A 21,023-nucleotide genomic window follows, 5' to 3' on the forward strand; every position below is an offset into this window, starting at 1 on the left:
TGTAGCGGTGCTGGAGGGGGACCACATCAACTTTGAATGCAGTCAGACTCCACTGAAGGAGCAGGGGGTGGGGGTGGGACCCTGTGGAAGTCAAGTGACAATACACTTGAGCACCTAGTCCTGCCACTCTAGTGACAGTCTCTTCTCACAGTTACATGTGAGCAGAGGCATTTGGCAGGGTCTCTTGAACTAAGAGCCCTAATCCAGACGTAGAATTAATTTCCCACTCAAATGAAGGCAGCCGTGTCTCTGCACTCACACCACCTCTAATGAATGACCAACAACTCCACAGCCTACAGAGAAGGGCTTAGTTTCTCTGAGGAGGACCAAGGCACATTCTAAAGAGCATCCAGTAAAGCTCATACACCACATGCACAAGGACCAGTGTTCAAGCCCCCAGACACCACCTGCATGGGGGAAACTTCCTGAATGGTGGAGTGCTGCAGGTGTCTGTCTCTGTCTCACCTTCTATCAAAAAGATTTTTTAAGGCTGTTGGGGGCAGTGGGGTTGCACTTCAGGAGCTGGATCCCAGTACTAACCCTGGTGCAGGGAAGAGAGAGGGAGGGAAGGAAGGAAGGAAGCAAGCAAGCTATGATCCCCTGATTCTCTCATGTAGCCAGCTTTGAGAGCTGGCAGGCAGTGATGCTTTGAGAAAGTGCTTCCAGGAAGTCCATCAGTTCATTGTGGTGTGGCTGTCAATACAATCTCCACCTGTTTCAGTGATGGCTAAGAATGTCCACCCTCCTGACACACAGATACTATAATCGTTCATCAGCTTGTTTTATTCCGTGTTTCTTAAAGTCGCTTGTCGGACACCCAGCCTAGAGCATTTGTGTTTAGAAGTAGGCATGTGAACACCCCTAAATCTGAAGCCATAGGCTAGCTGGCAGCACTTTATCTGGGGAATATCACCCCAACCTGCTCCAAGAAGATAGTTGCATGTGACCTGTGAAAAGCCAGGTGGCAAACTTCAGGCCCAGTAATTGCTTCAGGCTCCAGCAGACAGGTGCCAGATGCCAGGGCAGGACAGAAGGATTTGCGTGGTTAGGCTGGGCCATTGCAGCCTCCATCTCTTACAGCAAGGGGCCTGCAGGAAATTGAAGGTCTGTGTGAGTGTGGCAAGAACAATTCAAAAGCTGTGCATGGTAGCAGGATGAGTCCAATAGTTACATTTGCATGAACATAGCACGAACTAGTTGACCAGAGAAGGGTCTCTGCAATGGATTGTAGTTGGACTGGCATTCGGATCTGTGTTCTCATGCCCTTGTGGCTTGCTCTGGGCATCTGGTCTCCTCTGTTTATTCCACCAAGGGCTAGAAGCAGGGGAGGGCAAGTAAGAACTTAGCAAAAGACATAGACTCTTCTGAGAGTCATATAGTTTTGACTGTACAGGTTCCACCAAAAGAATATGGTCTTTTAAGTCCCTCTGTTTTATGCATGGGTACACTACTTTGTTAAAGGGATCATTGTTGATAAGTTCTAAAGCACACATGCAGTGTGATCCTGGAAATAGACTAAGTTCTCTGCTCATTCTCATTTTGTAGATGGGAAAACTAACATCTAGGTTGTTTAAATAGTAGGGGCCGCGGAAAGAAAAAATAGGACACAGATAGGTATTTGGTGTGTGGAGACTAGCTTCAGGATCCTACTACTCTCCTTTTGGTGTTTTTTCTGCTTTTGGACATTGTGCCTTCATGTTGAAATGAAAATTGTGAAATGAGGAAATTGACCTTTGCCTAGTAACCCAAATCCATGGACACCGTTGGATTCCTCGAGCTCTTTAGAGTCCTTAAGTCCTTTTTCTGCAGAGAACCCCCTGAGACACACGGGTCCACATGTTGAACTCTGAAGGTCAGAAAAATAAAGCAAACTGTGCAAGAGAAAATTGCCCAGATCCTTGAAATAGACCCTTCTCACTCTGCCCCCATTTGTTGTTCTCAGCAAAGGCCAATTCTGCATTAAGGTGTTGTGCTCTCTTGCTAGGAAGATGATGTTAAAACATGAACACTGTGGAGTCGGCTCGACATTTCAGAATCTAAAAGGAGGTGGCTTTGGTCTCAGACACTCACCAGTATTACTTACCAGGGAGTTCAACTCAGTTTTTATTTCCTGTCTATTTCACAGGAAACAATAACCCCTCATGTTTTACAGTGCTGTAACCATTACACAAACACCAGTGGCTCTTTGCTGGACAGGCCATCATCTCAGGAAGGAGTGGGAGTGAGCTTGATCTCAGTGGCCTCTGCTCTGAATTATAATTTTCAGCAAGCCACTTGGAGGCCCATCTCAGAGTAATGGAGATATTAAGGCCTTTCTGCGTGTAGTTCAGAAGGAACTCTGAACGTGCCCTCTGGAAGCCGTAGATGTCTCCAGTATTTATTGTCATTGTTCCACCATGAACTTAAACTCACCTCCCATCACACCTGCCTGGAGGTGTGAGAACATTTCTCATTCTGGCCCAAGTGAATAATACCTTACTTGGCACTTCCACTGTCCTTTTCCTAGAATGCCCCCCCGTGTGCTCCTAGAGAGTGTATTAGCTGCTCTTTGACTCAGTTTTCTGCACTGGAAAGGGCAGACAGCACCAGGCACCATGAGGAGTAGGCTTTTCCAATGGCAGGAAGTCCTGAGCCTGTGCTGCTTGCTGCTCCCCCATCGCAATCCCCACTCCCACTCCCTAAGTCCCGGGCCTGGCAGCACCTGCTTAGCTAACTTTTTCTCTCTCCCCCCAAGTCATGACTTTGTGCTACTCCTGCCACAGCCAACAGCCATACTTAGGGACAGCCACCCAGGAAAACAGGACAGGAGATAAATGGTGTGCCAGGTTCTGGCCAGTTAAAAAAAGATGGCATTGTGCCATCTGGGTCCCAAATGTGGGACTTGAAGTGATGATACTAAGTGAAATAAGTCAGGGACAAGGGCCAGATGGGTTCACTCCTATGTGGAATGTAAATAACTAAAGTAAACTGGCAAAAAAAAAAAAAAAAAAAAAAAACACTCTTGTGGAAACTTTGATGTCTTCACAAGGGGAGAGGGGAAGGTGGGAACTGTGGGCAGAGGGGTCTTTTCAATGATGAGAGGAACACTAGCACACTGGGTGGTAGGAATGGTGAGGCCCATTTCCAAACTTTTTATTCAGAGAGAAGGGAGAAGAAAACAGAGGAGAAGTACCATAGCACTGCCCCACAACCCATGAGCTCCCTCGGTCCATTTATGGTGTTCCTATGTGGTGCCAAGGTTTTAAGCCAGGGCCTTGTTCATGGTAAAGCATGTGCTCTACCTGCTGAATTCTCATCTAGCCTGCAGCATCTTTATTCCACATGGTTTCTGAGGCCCAGGGAGGTCATAATGAGTTGCTGAGCTTGGAGACTTGGGGCCAGAGCCCCTGTCTGGGCCACAGACCAGCACTCTGTGGAACACTAGGTAGCTTGTCAAATGCAGGATCCTTCCGTGCCCCCCCCCCAACCCCAGAAACCTTCTCACCTCCATTCATCTGTGCCCAAAGGGCTCTGTGGCTTCTGTAGTCTCCGTTTTCATCTCAAGTTTCAGTTCCCATGAAATGAAGAGACACAAGCAGAGCCCGGGGCCCCTTGTCAAATGCCACAAGGGACAGAGAACACAAGATCCATTCTCTGCCGCCTCCAGCACGCAGTGTAGCATCCAAGTGGCCTCATACCCACAAGGACAAGGGAGTCAGTACTAAGAGGTGCCTTTCAATGAGCCTCTTCTCTGATGCATAGCACATGGTGGAAGGGACACAGACAGCCCGTGCACCACAGTGTCTGGACAACAGGGGAGCATCTCACTGCTAATGGCTCCTGGGGTCGATGGAGCACTTCGGTCTTTATTCCCAACTGGATGTCTGGTACTCGGGCTCACAGAGTCTCTCCACGTTGCCACATTTGGTTTGGGGCATGTATCTACTGCTGATTGTGAATTCTTAACTTTTCAGGGAATCTTCTATAATTTGTCTTTAATTCCAGTGGTTTCATTAAGGATATTTCTTTACTTTTCAATCTCACTACTCTTTTCAAAATTGTGTTGCGGCTGCTGCAATACAGTTGCGAAGATTCCCTGTCCTCTGAGTCCGGGAGGTGGATTAGCACATCCAGTAATAGTCACCTTGTAACTAGAGCCCTCATAACTGTGTCAGCATCTGCCAGTGATTTATTACTTTAAATAGGGATTGGATGATATTTGGTGCCATGGTTTTATTATTTTTTTCAACTCTGTAGGGTGAATCTGGAACCTGCTGGTACACATGAAATCGCTGTTTTATCTGCTGTCCTAAGACTGATGAAATGTTTAAAAGACAGCTGTGTGACCAGCCAGTTATCTCTTCGTGGGGCAGCTTATTCCGTATGGCAGGGGACAATCTCCAAAACAATTCTGCTGCTGTGGTTAAGACATGAGGGCCTTTTTATCAGAGGTAGCTGATAAAAACCATATCCGGAAGTCTGTTCCCAAGTCAGGTGGCGGTGTTCTGTGTTATCTTCTTAGAAGGGAGGCATGAGCTGTGATGGTTGGCCCTCCTGTAAGCCTGGATGCTTAGTGCAGGACCCCAGAGACACAGCACTTAGTCTAGTGTCTGTGTGTTTGATCTTCAATTTTTTAGATAAACTCGATTGGACTAGACCTCCTCTCACCCCACCTAGATATCCACAGACCACCTCCTACCCCTGGAAATGCAGGTGCTGAGACTTAGATTTTTCTCTAATCAAAGGATATTGAAAGTCATATGTGTTTTCTAAACTAGAACAGTGACCACTGCTTGACATCCCACTGTCTCTTGAAGGAGACCTGAGAGGAAAGAGGCCACTTGGCCACCTTTATACCTTGTGTTTTCCGCAAAGTCCATCAAAGGGACACCATCATAGATCTTCCCCCACCCGCCAAAGATTAGAGAATCTCTTGGGACAATTATTCCTCTGCGAAGAAGCATTAGAAGTAATACTTGAGTGATTTTATTAACATTTTAAGGAAGGCCTAAGACTCATAAATCTTTTATTTTCTAGAGATGAACTCAGGGCCTCAGGCATGAGGGAGTACTACTGAGCCATCTCCCTGACTCAGTTTTTATTTTGTATTTTTAGAAAGAGGAAGATAGACCAAAGCACTGCTTCTCCATCCATGGAGCTCCCATGTGATTCAGGGGCTCACACCCATGGCCAGATGGCATGATGAGTCCTGAGCTCTACCTGTTGAATTGTCTCCAGTGACCTAAGTCTTTTATAAGAAGGTCTGCCCAACTAGCTGTCACAGTCTGTCTTTGAATTGAAAATCGAGCACGAGCTTTTTTTCTCACAGGCTAAATAAATAAATAGATGTGATGAGTTGCATTATGGGACAATTTCCATCTTGAGAATCAAGAAGAGGCTTACTTGATGGGTAAAATAAGGATTCCTTATGAACTCAAGAGCATGTTGAACTGCGATTTGTAAGAAGTGCAGCCATCCCTACCTGCAGGGGAGTCGCTTCACAGGCAGTGAAGCAGGTCTGCAGGTGTCTGTCTTTCTCTCCCCCTCTCTGTCTTCCCCTCCTCTCTCCATTTCTCTCTGTCCTGTCCAGCAATGACGACATCAATAACAACAACAATAGTAACTACAACAATAAAAAGCAACATGGGCAACAAAAGGGAATAAATAAATATTTTTTTTTAAGTGCAGTTATCTGATTAGTTTCTACTGCTGAGAGATTAGCAAGGAGAAGTGGCAGTGTTAATAGGATCCAAGAGTCTTATTTCTAGCACCCAGCTCTGTGAAAAGCCCTTTGTTTATTTGTTTGCATTAGTCTGTTTTTAAGTGATGTCAGGGAACAAGCCAAAAAGCTCACCCATGTCTGATCTACTTTTATTCTGTATATCTGGGGAGAAAGAGAGAAAGAGAAGGAAAGAGAGAAAGAAAGAGAGGGAGAGAGAGAGAGAGAGAGACCCACCAAAGCCCCACTCTCTCACTCATGAAGTTGTCTTCAAGTGCTATGCGTGGTGCTCCTGTGTGGTGCTAGGGATAAACCCAGGGTCTCTCTTGTGATAAAGTTTGCCCTCTACCTAGTGACCTATCTCCTGGCCTCTGTTTCTGTGTCTTTTTACTCTTTATGATTCTATTGTTCATCACTTCTTTACCCCTTCTTCTTTCATATGAATAGATAGCAGATTACTTCTAGTCAGACTCATATCCCTCCAGCCCAGGACCTGGGGGCCATGCTTGGGAGCAGTGCTTGTCCTAAGTCCAGGAAGAGGAACTGGAGGTGAGGGGCATAGCCCAGCAGTAGAGTCCATGCAGAGTCTACATGCAAAGTTCAGGTATATAGAGGGGGGTTGATGGGTGTTATTCCCTCTTCCTGAGTGGAGCTTCTCTTGGCAAACACATCGAATTTAGACAGTGTCTACCTCTAGTCACAGTTAAGAGCAGGCCCTCCAGACTCCACCAGCTCGTCTGTGAGGAGGGCAAAGCCATCAATATTTTAAAAGCCTCTGGCAGGCAAGAAACTCGCTGTGATGGCTAGAAATTTATAACTTTTTTTCTCTAACTCTGCACAATCTGTTGACTGCTTCTCCCAGGTAGTGCTGAGTGAAGGCTGAGCATAGAGCCAGCTCAGTGCTGAGATGACTGAGGTCAAGCCCTGCAGAGTCTCTCGGCTTCAGATGACCTGGCTGTGCCCTGATTGCATGGCCTGGATCTCTCAGGGAACTCTCTAGAACAGTGGGCACTTAAGATACCCATTCCATCCCCCCGTGGTGACGGGACTGGGGCGGGCAAGTGTGTGTCCCAGAGGATCTGTTTGAGGGCAGATCTTCCAGGGAAGGGCTGGGCAGGCCTTCCAGATCTCTGGCCATAGTGGAAGAGAAGGAACTGTGCTCAGTCAGATTCCTTCAGCAAGAGGTTCAGAGGGAAAGATACTAATTCTCCCGGGCTGCTGATTTTACACAGTTTGTAAGTGAGACCAGAGAGGTGGCTCACTGAGTAGGACGCATGCCTTGCCATGCCCACAGCCCAGGCTCGAGCCCCAGCACCACAGGAAAGGTGCCCTGGAACCAGAGTAAGCTCCAGTGCTATGTTGTCTGTCTCTGCCTACCTACCAACTTACCTATCTTTGTTTGAATGAAAAAAATTAATGTGGGGAGTCGGGCGGTAGCACAGCAGGTTAAGCTCAAGTGGCACAAAGAGCAAGGACTGGCATAAGGATCCCGGTTCGAGCCCCCGGCTCCCCACCTGCAAGGGAGTCGCTTCACAGCGGTGAAGCAGGTCTGCAGGTATCTGTCTTTCTCTCCCCCTCTCTGTCTTCCCCTCCTCTCTCCATTTCTCTCTGTCCTAGCCAACAACAACAACATCAATAACAAAAGCAACAATAAAAAAACAAGGGCAACAAAAAAGGGAAAATAAATAAAATTTTAAAAAATAAAATAAATAAATAAAAAGAAAAAAGTTAATGTGAGAGGGGTATAGTCACAGATAAGCATAGCCCCAACTCTAGAATAAAAAGCTTGCAAGAGCATCTAAGCTCAAGGGGGTTCTGTTCTGCCTGTGAGAATCCATTTCTAATCAGGTCTCTCTCTCTCTCTCTCTCTCAATCTCAATCTCTCTCCCTCCCCTCCCCCCTCTCTCAATATCAATCTCTCTCTCCCCGTCCCTCCCCCTTCCCCTCTCCCTCCCCCTCTCTCTCTCCCTCTCTACCCCCCTTCTCCCTCTCTCTTATCTCAACCTCACCTTTGCCTGCTCTTCAGATGTTCCCTTTCCTTTGCTCCTATGTCACAATGAAAGACTAAAAACATGTTTTTATGGCAACGAGACTTGGAATCCTATACACTGGTTTAGATTTAGAGGGAATCCCAGCCTAGGAATAGGAAGAAGTAAGTTTTTTTTTTTTTTCCAATCATTTTGTTAGGGGGCTAATAGTGTGCAGGACAGTTGTTGATATATGGGTATAATTTTTCATCTCCCCATGATAGATGTCTGCTAAATACTCTCACCTCCAGTTTAGGTCCTTTTATAACAGTATGCACCAAGACCACAAAGTTTAGCCCACCCCACCCCAACCTAGGCCCCTCCCTGCAATACACTAAATATGTCCAAGTCTTACCTTGTATTTTCCCTTTCTGTGCTTGTTTCTTACCTCTCCCCTGTGAGTGAGATCATCTAGTATTCATCCTTCTCTTTTTGCCTCATCTCACTTAACATGATTCATTTAAGCTCCATCCAAGATAGAGCAAAAACAATGACTTCATCATTTGTAACCACTGAGAGTACTAGTCCATTGGGTATATAAACCACAACTTTCTTAGCCACCCCTCTGGCATTGGACATCTGGGTTGCTTCCAGGTTTGGGCTATTACAAATTGTACTGTTATGAACATAGGTATACGCAGGTCTCTTTGAATGGGCATCTTTGCTTTCTCTCAATATATCCCCAGGAGAAGAATTGTCAGATCATAGACTAGGTTCATTTCTAGCATTTGGAGAAGGCTGCTGTTGCAGGGCTTGGATCAATTTGCATACCCACCAGCAGTGTTGAGAAGGGGTCCCTTACCCTACCTATACAAGCTCTCCAACATCTCTTATGACTGTCTTTTCTAATGCATGACGTCCTTCCAGGAGTACAGTGGTATCTGCCTGTTGTCTTTATTTGCATTTCTCTGATACTCAGTGACTTTGAATATGCTTTCATAGGTTTGTTAGCCCTTTGGATTTCTTTGGTGAAGATCCTGCCCATATCCTCTCTCCAGTTTTGGAAGGCGTAGATTTTTTTTGTTGAATTTAATGAGATATTTATAGACTTTGGATATTATCCCTTTGCATAATACCTGTTCCCTAGATGTTTCTTAGCATTGCCCTTTGATATTGTTTCCTCTCTTCCTCTCAGAGATAGGTGGCCACTTGTGGGTGGCCCAGGTACTGAGGGGCAGACTTGCTCCTTCTCCTGACCTTTCACCAGCCCAGGAAGTTGGTGCAGGATGCAGCCTCCATCCTTCACCATGTCCAGACCATGGAGACCTCTCCCTGTCAGAGTTCACCCCCTTCCTGCCCATTTCTCTCCTCCCCCTCAGAGTCCCAGACTCACTGAAGGATCCTAACAGGATAGACGCCCAGGAAGGGAAGAGTGTAGAGGCCAGCCTCGACCCGTGACTCAGCTTTGAAAGGCACAGGCCAAAAGAAAGGAGAACAGGAATAAATGAGAAGAGATAAAATAACTTTGGGGGTTTTTTTGTGAGCAAGGCATCACCATGCAGGCAGGGGAGGTACAGAGTTAGGAATCATTGAGGACTTTCCAGAGTCAATGCGGACCAACTAAGCAGTATCTCATTGTGAGGATGGATGGGCCTGCCAGGAGACCCTGCCATCTGCAGCAGTGTGCAAGGACCTAGAAGAGCTCTTGCTCAATGAAACACACCAGTGGGAGAAAGAAGAGCACCCTATGACTTCACTTGCAGTGAGGTTTGTGTTTGGACTTGAGCCCCCCAGCAGGAGTTCCTTTCTTGCTCATGTAAGAAAGCTTCTCCCAGTGACCTGGTGGGCGGCAGCCTGATTCCCGGTGATGAATCAGAGCCTCAGCCTCCATCTGTGGCTCTGCCATTTCCTTTTGTGCCACCTGCATCCTTCCAGAAGGAAAGGGTGTTGTGAGGGTGTCATATGTGCTCTATTTAAGAATTGTCAGATCATAGACTAGGTTCATTTCTAGCATTTGGAGAAGGCTGCTGTTGCAGGGGTTGGAGCAATTTGCATGCCCACCAGCAGTGTTGAGAAGGGGTCCCTTACCCTACCCATACAAGCTCTCCAACATCTCTTATGACTGTCTTTTCTAATGCATGACATCTTTCCTGAAACAGCCAGTGCCATGCCCACTCTGTCCCATGGAAAGGACATAGCTGCATGGCACACGGCTAGCGTCTTCTAGAAGATGACACTCACTTGGGACCCTTTCTACAGATGACTAGGTCTGTCCCCCTTAAAATGCTGACCCACAAGCTCTAGGTCAGTCCCAAGAGTGAGTGTTTACAAACACTCCAAGTGACTGTCATCTTCCAGAAGGTTTGAGGAGCATTCTGTTGGTAAGCAATCTCAGGTTGTACAGCAGTCTCATGTACACTTGCTGCAGACTTGCACTGAGAACCCTGTGTTGTAAGGAATTGGGGGAGATGAAGTTTATAAACCGGGGTGGGGGTTGTGATGGCATACCTGGTTGAGTGCACATGTTACAATGCCAGGTTCAAGCCCCCAGGCCCCATCTGCAGGGGAAGCTTCAAGAGTGGTGAAGCAGTGCTGCAGGTATCTCTCGTCTCTTTCCCTCTCTCGCTCCCCGTACCCTCTTGCTTTCTAGCTGTCTCTATCCAATAAATAAAGATAATTTTTTAAAATAACTCTTTCCCAGCCCCTTGTATAACTGTATTTAGCTTTAGATCTCACTGCAGGGCCACTGCATGGGCTAGAACTTACCACCACCCCACATCTCAGACCTGAATCTGGGGGGAGCTGATGGCTTCATTCAGCTGGCCAGGTTTACTGGATATCCTGCCACACTTGGCACAGTCCACCAAGGGCAGTCCTTGGTCACTCATGTGCGAGATTGATATGCAGTGAAATCTCAGGAGTGTTCCCTTCTCTGTCATTATATGGAGTTCTCGTGAAACCTTCCACCATGGAGGCAAAAAGCAACCTAGAATAGATGAATAGTAGCTGAATTATTCACCTGTGACCTCTGTTCAGAAACGAAGACTGGGAAAACTGTCCTACCCAACCTGTGGGAGTGTGTGTCCTGAAAGGGTGACTCAAGAAGTGGAATTCTGGGTACCCCGTCCGAACAGCACATTGGATCCTGGGCAGCTTGCTCTGCACTAAACCAGCAGCCAAATGGCCCAGTGGCCTTCTGGCTCTTCAGAATGTGCTTGGGGGATTGAAATTGTCCTTTCAGCCAAGTTTCTCTCTTCCTTTCTTCCTATTTGTTTATTTGTTTTGGTAGTGGTTTATAAGACTCTGTCTTAGGGGTACGATTTCATACCTTTCTAAAATGTCTTTTACCCCGCCACAGCCACCACCACCCACTGGAGCCATCCACATTGGCGTCTCTCTACCCCAGCTCCTCTGGCTACCTTTCAGTTCTGTGGTCAGATGCTAAGGGTTCCTGTTCATTTGACTTTATGTTCTCGCTCTGTGATTCTACGTTCTATGTGTGAGCAAGATCTTCCAGTATTTGCCTTCCTCATTCTGACTTATTTCAGTTTGCTTTATCCCACCCCCCCCCAACAAGATTCATGTGCTTGCAAAAGGTGAGATTCCATCTTTTTCATAGCTGAGTAGTATTCCAAGGTGCACATACACTGCATTGTCTTTATCCACACATCCATCACTGAGCACTTACTGTTGCCACATCTTGACTGTTGGAAATAGCACTTCAATGGACAGAGATGTGCACTTATATCTGGGGATGGATGCTTTTGTGTAGAGAGGATACGGGACTAAGTGCTGGGCCATAGAGTAGACCTGTTTTTAATATTTCGACCAACTTTGTTGTTGGCATAAAACAATTCTGTTTAGGAAGGCACACCACCTTCCTACTAACATAAAAAGCATCCCAAGGTATATTAAAAAGTTATCTGGACTCTCCACTCTTTGGAATTGTCAGAGCTATCAATCGTCTTGTGATAGAAAATAGTTAAAGTACTAGCTGTGAGGCCCTCGGTGCTGGAAGTGCCTCTCTTTCAGCTACAGAGAAGTATTATCGTTTGTTATCTGCACAGTTAGGAAGTAGTGGAGGGCGGTGGAGGCTTTGCCATAGACATGGTCTTCCTTGCCTGGGGCCTTCCAGCTTATTGCAGAGAGCTCTACAACATGCCTTTCTCCCCACCCCATCTTAATAACCGAGTGAGTGAGTATGAGTCTATGTGCTAGTTTGAAACCCAGACACCCCCCCCCCAGTCCAGAGGGACAAAGGACTTGGAAATCCATCTTCGTCCTGTCATCTGAGGATGAAATAGGAGCCTTCAGGATATTTCTTTCCTCTTTTTTTTTTTCTGACAGTTTAACAGAAGAATAAGTGTCATTGGCAATGATTGAGAAAAATGGACTTTTCTTTTTTTAGATCAAATGCGATTGTGGTGGGGGGGGGAGCAGCAGGGGGTTGATGGATGGATTCCCCTTCCCAGAGGGAACCCCAGGAGCAGTTGATCAGCATGTGGGGGTGTTCTGCTTCCTGGAATCTCAAAATCAAGGTAATATTTCACTTGTTGCTCTGAGCTTTCTAGGGCAAGATTCCATGGCAGAGAAGATGAGTCTTTCTAATTCTGCTAAATAAAGTCTATCTGCATTGTAGCTGAATATTTAACACAGCAAGTGCAAGGACAATGTCTTATTTTCCTGGTGTCTGTGACCAGTTACACTTATTTCATATCCTAAGTGTGGAAAGCCAAGTGCAGTGTGTAGATGGTGGAGATTCAGAATTTCAAAGAGACAGGGCAGGCTTTGCCAGGGCAGGTCTGCATGACTGGATTTGAGACCAGACTTGGTCAGCAAATAGATCATCAAAACAATGACACCCACCCCATTCCCCCGCCATGTGCTTCAACTGGAAATAGGGCTTGAAGTGCATGGTTACTAAGCTCCCCTGCCGTCTTCTGCCCTGCAAAGTAAAACAGAGTGCAGGGGAGTCAGCCCCAGTTATAGTTTAAATATGAAGTTTCTCTCCTCACCCCCAGCTACCACGTCATTTTGGTCTTTCTCCTCTTTGCTGTCAACCTCTCCTACACTAGCACCCATGTGCTTACTGTGTAGACTTTTAAGAAAGCCCATCCTCCTCAGTTTATTTATGCTAAAGTGTAAACAGCTGGGAAAATGAATCGCAGGGCTGTGTCTCCTGTGGAAGTTTGGTTTTACCATAAATCAGAACTTCATACTAACAAGAAGAAACTCAAAGATGACGGGTGGATTAGGAGAGGGTGTTCCTAAGATTTGCCTCTGTTATCCCAAAACAGTGACTGATATTACCCCCTTCTGCGGTCCAAAGGAACCCCTGCTTGGTCAGTGAGTTTCTTGACTACCCTAGATACAGAGAAAGTCTTCAGATACAGAGTAACCCCCACAATTTCACCAGACAGTGGAAAGAAGGACAAACGTCAGTCTTTATTTATTTGTCCATGTCCTCACTTCCAAACGTGGCTCTGTGCATGCCACCTCACATAATGGCTGGAGCCATTTCAGGCCTCACTGTCTCCGGCCTGAAATTGATCCCTGGATCAGTGACAGGCATTGCTCTGGCAGCCTGGCTGTCTTTTCTGTCTTAGCACACTATGGCAGCAACTTTAAAATCACTGTTCTTAGAATGGGAGCTCTTTTTTTCATGGGCTGCCTGAGCATTCCTGGGTGTCCCAAGTCCTCCTCCTGATAGCTTTCTCCACCTCCTCTCCCCAAAATGACTTCTAGAAAGCCACCTCTTTCTGCAAGGTGTAAGGCCACTGCTTTAGTCTCTGTTCTGTTACTGCTGAAAAGGGAATGACAAGTCTGTGCTTCAGCTCCTTTTATGGTCCTGAACCCTGTGGCTCACTAGAGGACAACTGGCTTTATTTCACAGAGCAAACTGTTATAGGGAATTTGGGCCAGGGAGGGTGGGCATGATGTGGGGTAACTGATGGTGTGGTTAGGGAGACATTTGCTGTCCCCTCAATAGGAAAGTCATCAAAATCATTCCTTTAAAATTGATCGACTCTTTAGAGGCTGTGTTAATGGATATCTGGAGATTCAAAGGCCATCAGCTGGGTGAGCTTGATGAGTTCCAAGTAATTACTCCAGAAAGCAGGACAGAAAAGTCAGTCCCCAGCCCAACCTAAGGGTGCATAGCCATCATTTAGAGTTGAGGATGTGGCCTCCCTTCCACCCTCTAGCTGCACACAGGAGAGGACAGGTGGTGAGGCTGCCTCTCTGCCCCTCACTGTGATATGAAGGTCACTCTGCCTGCCCTCACCTACCTCAGAGGGCACCTGCCGAAGGTCTGTCTAGGCTTGGGGCTTTATGGCAAAGCATAAGCAGCCTAAAGTGGGCAGCAGCCTCTTAACAGTTACTGAATTCTTTAATGTATATACCAGGAGTTGTGACCCATTCTCCTAAGTTACCCTGCTTAATGTAATAGATCTGTGGTACAGCTGTCACTACTTGCTCCCCTTTTAGAACAAGTTTAAGAAATTTGTTAAACACTGGTCAAGGGCCAGGGAGATAATGCAGCTGACAGCTCTCCAGACTTACATGTCAGAGACCCCAGAGGCCCCAAAGGTTCCAGGATCGATACCCAACACCACTGTGAGCCAAAGCTTAAACAGTGCTCTGGTCTTGGTCGGTCTCTCTCTCTCTCTCTCTCTCTCTCTCTCTCATAAACAAATATTTGTTTTGCTTTTGTTTTCTTTCATCATTGTACTGAAAGTTTAGTGCAGTTGCTGACACTTGAGCATAATCTCTCACTTCCCGTACTAGATGTCAGCAAAACACTCACCCTTAATTTAGGTCCCTTTCCACCATCATGCACCAGGACCCCAGCCTCCTCCCTGTCCCCGTTCCCCAGAGTCCTTTGCTTTGGTGCAGTACACCAAACCCAGTCCAAGTCTTACTTTGTGTTTTCCCTTTCTGTCCTTGTTGCTCAAATTCCCCCTGTGAGTGAGATCACTCAGTGAGAATCAGTACCTTTCTTAAATGTACCATCAGTCTGGAATGTTGAGAAGGGATGACTATTGTCCTCAATGTGAACAGGAGAGAACGATCCAGAATCACCAGGAAAGATTTTCGTCTCACCGTCATGAGATATCTGACACCAGAATCCTTAACTTTTTGTCCCGGGGGAGCGGGGGGCAGGGATTTATACTTGGCTACAAAAGTACAGTTTTTAATTTTCTTAAAAATTGAAGTATTAGTGAATTATAGTGCATTACAGTTTTATTCAAGTTGCATTTAAACATGTCTTGTTGAGAATTAGTGTGCATGTTCCATTTGTCCTGATTGACCCTTCCCACCTCCCCCTTCCCCCTTCCCTTCTGACAGCCACTAATTGGCCTTGTAGATCAAAAGTAAGTTTATGTCTGTTTTATTTAGTTCCTTTGTTTGTTTGGCTTCCCTCTGAATTACACGAGTGGAATTATTGATGTTTGATGTTTGTCTTTCTCCCCCTGGCTTATTTCATTCAGCATGACCCCCTTCTCCTTTGGGTCCCTCCATGTTGTTGAAGACAGCAGGATTTCATCTTTATAGCTATGTAGTACTCCATCATGTATACAGAACATGTCTCCATCTGTCAGTTGGTGAGCATCAGGTTGTTTCCAGTTCTTGGATATTATAAACAATTCTGCAGTAAATATGAGAGTGCAACTACTAGTGTTATCATTGGGGCTCGGGTGCCTACACGATTCCACCATTCCCCTTTTTTCCTTTTTGGTAGAGGGTGAGAGAGGGACAGGGAAAGAGAAGGTAGAGACATGTGCAGCATTGTCCCACTACTCATGAAGTTTCCTCCTTGTATGTTGGCACCAGGAGTTTCAACCTAGGTCCTTGGGCATGGTTGACGTATATGGTCTACTGAATGAGTCACTTCCTGGCCCTAGTTTATCTCTTTGAATTAGTGTTTGAGTATCCACAAGTACAAAAACACTAATTCTAACTGAATCGTGTGGTGTTTTTGCTTTTAACTTTCTGAGGATTCCCCATGCTGCTTCCCATAATGGTTGTGCCCATCCACCTTCCCATCTATGACATACAAGAAAGAGCTCATTCTTTTCACATCCTTTCCAGCTGTTTCTCGTCCTAGAATGTATGTCTTACATGAGTCCTGCTGTTCCAGGTCATTAGTGAGAGCATCCCCCTCTTGATCATATATATGAATCATGACTACCTTGCTACAAAGGCCATAAGTACCATCTTGCTAGCGATGGCTTCCACAGGAAGTAGTCAGCAGTCAGCATACACCTTCACTCCAGCCTGGAACACAGCTCCCATGACACAGTACTTTGCCCCTCTGTCCCTTGTCTTTGACCATCCAGACCAGTGTGAGGAAGTGTTGATATGACCCATTTGACTTCAATTCCAGGGAGATGTAGGCTCTATTGTGGGTAGAAATGCCACAGGTGGCGGGGGCAGGGGGGTGGAATCTAGAAAGAGTGGGGATGTCTGTGATGCTTTCCTGTGTACTGAGGGCCAGAGCTGAGCTTACTCTCTTCAAGTTCATGGTAAGGGGCTGCCCTGAATCCTAGCCCCCCACACCATGAAAATATGAGAGTGGGGACTTGAGAACCCAATCGAGACATCTAGAGGACGTCTGTGGACCCCATGCCCAGTGGAGTATCCATGGAAGATAAATGTGACTTACCCTCTTTCCATTGCCTCTGTTCTCACAATTATAAGGCCATGGTACCCTCAAGAGACTCTGTATTATAAAATAGCCTTATATTCGTAGCATCCTTTTAATGAGGTCCCTCTGCACTTTCTAAACTAAGTCCTTTTTAATTGGATTTAAGACAGAACTATCTTCTGCCACTTTCAGTCCTGGGAGGCCTTCCTGAATCAAGGTGGCATTATCTGATCAATTCATAGGTCCATCTCTCCCCCACCAGGAATATCCCAGGGACTGACCACCTAGGAAGGCTGTCCAGTGCCAGCAGCTTCAAGTACATTGCCCCAAATCTTGGTTTACCAGTTGGCTTATTATATTCAACCTAAAGTAATTTTTTTCCTTAACTTTCAAAGGGAAAACCCAGTCTTCAGAAAATAGAAATATCATCAGATCCACAGTTTGCTGCCCCAGACAGCCAAAGCTAAGAAGTAAAGCTCCTGCTTTGTCAGAGAAATTCCCAGGGGATTTCACCAAACAATGGTGCCCCTCTCCAGTGCAAAAACATGGAGTGGAAGGGCAGCACCTCACCCCTTCTTGGGTCTGATCAGATGATGATGCCTTTTACATTCCAGATGGTAATTCAACCATCTAGAAAACAGTCCAAGCAATGAGCTTTCATTAAAAGTTGAGTTTGACAGGAAGTCGCCCCTGTATAAGGTAGCTATTATTCTCACTTTTCATGGGGGGAGGGGATCTCTTATAAAACTGTAAGAAGTTTAAAACCAGAGGTGTTAGGTCATCAAAGGACATTTGGGATGGCATTAAAGATACAAGCAGTTCTGGGGCTCTTTCCAAGTATGAGAGACCCTCTGGGGTGGGTGGTGGGGGTGGGGGATCATGACACACCCTCCTGGGATAGACCACCCTCCCACTGCTTTGCCCTTTGCCATTAGATCCCTGTGCTGTTGTGGGCAGTCTACCCTCTCCCAGAGCCAGGTGGCAGAGGGTTAGGTGGGCAGAGTTAGGCGATCATAAAATCTTGTATGGAGTAACTACAAAGCCAAAAGGCAACAATGTCATGTTCACTTTGATTTTCTTTTTCCTTAGTTGTGAATTTAAAACAAGGAAAAAGGGGAAATACAAAACAGAAGCCTCTCATCTTCTTGCAGATTCACCCCATAACTAATTCTAGCTCTGATTACTGATCCTTTTCATCCCATTCCTTTCACTGTCCAATCCATGACCTTGGTGCCATCTTGGTTGGGCGTCCAAGTTCAGAGGAGCCACAATAAGCCAATCTACAAGAATGCAGCTTTGTGCTTACCAGCAGGGTACTGAATCTTCAGCAGAGCTTGTGAGATCAGCTTTGCATACTAAGTCCTATCTTGAACCCCTTTAAAACACACACTTGTTATCGAAAAGAAAGTAAAAGAAATAAAATAAAATTTAAAAAACCTATGTCCTTGCTTCCTATAACTGTGCTTGACATGGGCATTAGCCAGAAGCACCAGTACCTGGTGAGTGGACTTGGAGCTGAGAAAGGGGCCAGTGACTTTCCCAGCCACCAAGTCACCTCCCAAGACCTGCCTACTTTTAAAGAAGCATTTTGTCATTATTATTTTTCTTTCAGATGCAAAGTGTTACCTTCTAGGCCACAGAAAGTCAACTTTTTTTTTTCTTCCTTAAGGTCAATGCTAAGTTTTAACAGTTTAATTCAGGGGAATTTTGAAGGGGCTTTTTTTTTTTTTAACCTTTAGCTGCTTTATAGAAACTGAAAGTTCAGAGTGTTGGCAGGATGGAAGCCAGTGACTGATGGCCGTGAAACTTTATCGTGGGGGAATTCACTTGAGCACAAAATACACCACTTAGATGTTCAAGCTTTGGACTCAGAGAAAAGTATGAAATTCTCTTGGTAGTGGCTGAACTGGAGAAAATAGATCACCGAGGAAGCAAGCATGAGTTGAGCTGGCTTGTATGTAACCAACTTGACCAGAAGCTAAGATCCCAATTGTAATTCGACTTGTGTAAAGCTGGGCACCTGCTTTGCTTGCAAATATGGGCATAAAAGAGAACTTCATTCACAGAAAGAAAGAAACCAGAACAGGTTCACTCATTTAGCCTCCCAGGCTCTTGGTTCCTTGATCTATCACCCCCATAGAATTCAGAGGCCGCCTTGAAAGGAATTTTTAGTTTACAACATGATGACTTTGTTGGTGTCCTGAATCTAAATGTATCTGGAATTGAATTTTGCTGACTAGGACTATTTCTTTAAAAGGAATAAGTGCAGGGGTCAGTCATTAGATGATCTGTCAGTGACTGTTTGGAAGTGTTTATTTGCTTAGATTTAGAAAGTCATGTTGATTTCTTGTGTTGGCAATGTTGGATGGCCTTGGACATGAATGGGCCCCTCTCTCCACCCTCCGGGCAGACTACACTGGACAGACAGGCATTCAGGTCTACAACACTGTTAACTCCAAACTCAAGATGCATTGTATTCCCCCCAGCTCAGCCACGGCTTTGAGGAAGCTTTCCTTCACCTTCTCTCCTCCATCTGCAAGTTGTGTGGATATTCGTCTTTCAGAAAATCATCTGTACTTTTCCATATTGTATTTATTGAAGAAATTGCAGTAGAAAGAAAATTAGCACTTACAACTAGAATGTTCCAAAAGGGCCCTTCCTCCCATTTGTGAAAGCCCCTTTTTCGAAATAATCTATCCCAGCCTCGGGGATAGAGGGGGCTCCAGGAGTCGGGGGGAATGTTCCAGACCATCCTCCTATGCCCTTGGCGGTGTGAATTGTTGGCGTGTGACCTGAAATCTCTACCCTCCCGCTGTCAGTGACTATTTCAATCATTGAAAACCATTCAGGTCACTGACCTCCCATCTTTCGTCCTGGATTCCTTAAAGCCAACAACACAGAGATATAATAAAAACTGCCTGGTTGCCCATATTTCAGAGACAAAGGACTGGAGAAAAATACCATTTAAAAATGGTCTCTCTCCAGAGCATCCAACCTTTTCCCCCTCCCCTCCCTCTCTCCCTTGCACAGTGAGGTCTGAAAACCTGGAGGAAGTGTCTTTAATGAGCATGGTGTCCGTTTTCTTAAGGGCAGAACTCATTTTAAAATCCTGTCTCCAGTATCTGTTCTCCAGGGTTGGGCTTGCCCTACCCTCCACGCCGAGGAATGTAAATAAATTGCTGTTTGACTCAGGGCAAGTCATCATGTAAACTGGTTATCTCTATACACGCAGAGCTTTTCTTCCCCCACCCCTTCTTTCTCATCTGTGAGCATTACTACCAAGAATTTCTAAGTAAAGATTGTCAAGAGAAGCAGCTGTGGTTTGAAAAGGTTTGTGATAATCCAGATGGTTTCTTTGAGGCTAAATCAACTTGATCATTTAAAATGAAAGTTTTTCACTAAAGTTGAGTGTCATCTTGCTTTTAAAGACACTACTGGTGTGTGTGTGTGTGTGTGTGTGTGAGAGAGAGAGAGAGAGAGAGAGAGACAAAGAGAGAGAGAGAAAGAGAGAGAGAATGCCATTGACTTGTCTTGTTTGGGGGCTTTATCTTTGGAAACAGTCAAAACCTCATACCTCATAACCACATCTCAAATCAGCAGTTGAGCTACTAAGATACCCAGGGGACTCTTGCTGACAGCAAAACACACACACACACACACACACACACACACACACACACACACACACACACCCCTCTACCTACTTGGGGTGCACAGATAGCACTCACCCTCTCCCAGAATCACCACCCTCAGCTTCTGACACAAGATACCGGGTTGCACAGTGACAGTTCTGGTTGTGCAGTGTTTCTCCAGAGTTGCAGGCTCAACTAGAAGCCCAACTGGCCAGCTTTCAAGAATAGAGGAAAACATCAAGGATGTCAGATGGGGCTCTGGGCCTCCCTGAACCCCATGATCTTTTTTTATTCTTGCCACCAGGTTATCACTTGGGCTTGGTTGCCTACATGACAAACCCACTGTTCCTGGTGACCATTTCCCTGTTTTAATTAGATAGGATAGAGAAATTGAGAGGAAATGGTAAAGATAAAGAAGGAGATAGATAGGCATCTATAGACCTGCTTCACCACTCATAAAGCCTCCCTCCTGCAGGTGGGGAGTGGGGGCTCAAACCTGGGTCCTTGTGCATACATTTTCAGGTTTCAGGCTGTCTAAACAGCAGCCCTGCTGTCTACTTCCTATCACCTCTGCCTACTCACTTGGGAGTTTCTAGCCAGTAGCAGTCACCAGTTCAGAGAAGATCAACTTGACACTCTACGTCCTGGCTACCTGGTGTGCCTACTCTTCACTGTATCAATGAGAACTTTGGATTCACAGTCTAGCTTAAGAGAACTCATCTTCCCTATGACTGTTGATGAAGTCCTCCTTCCTATTCCCTGGCAGTGTCTCCCAAGTGAGTAGGCAGAGGTGATAGGAAGTAGACAGCAGGGCTGCTGTTTAGACAGTGCCCAGTGGGCAAAGTGGAGAGACTGAGAAGCAGCAGCAATCCCAGCCTGAAACCTGAAAAGGAAGATCGAGAAAGCAAAGCCCCTTGCCTTCTGTCTGCACTGGCCAGTGGCCCCTATCTCTGACCTAAAGCAGGACCCCTAGTCCATGGCCAGCGGGGAAAGGGAAGCCAGAGGGGCTGGCCCCGGTAGCTGCCAGTTGCCACCACTGTCTGTGAAAGAGAACCTATAGGTGTTGCTGTGGAGCCACC

The 21,023-nt window shown here is 46.0% G+C and overlaps 1 protein-coding gene and 1 long non-coding RNA gene across 11 annotated transcripts in view; both read left to right on the top strand.

The window, feature by feature from the left end:
• The window catches only part of CELF2 (CUGBP Elav-like family member 2), a 554,881-nt gene that overhangs the window by 429,162 nt on the left and 104,696 nt on the right, over positions 1-21,023 (top strand). The gene's annotated exons all lie outside the window — the stretch shown is intronic.
• On the top strand, positions 15,129-17,829 carry LOC132538926 (uncharacterized). Its single transcript, XR_009550247.1, has 3 exons — positions 15,129-15,269; positions 16,575-16,628; positions 17,402-17,829. It is a non-coding gene; the product is annotated as an uncharacterized LOC132538926 (long non-coding RNA).

Source organism: Erinaceus europaeus, chromosome 6 (assembly GCF_950295315.1).
Source record: "Erinaceus europaeus chromosome 6, mEriEur2.1, whole genome shotgun sequence".
Classification (NCBI taxonomy): Eukaryota; Metazoa; Chordata; class Mammalia; order Eulipotyphla; family Erinaceidae; genus Erinaceus; species Erinaceus europaeus.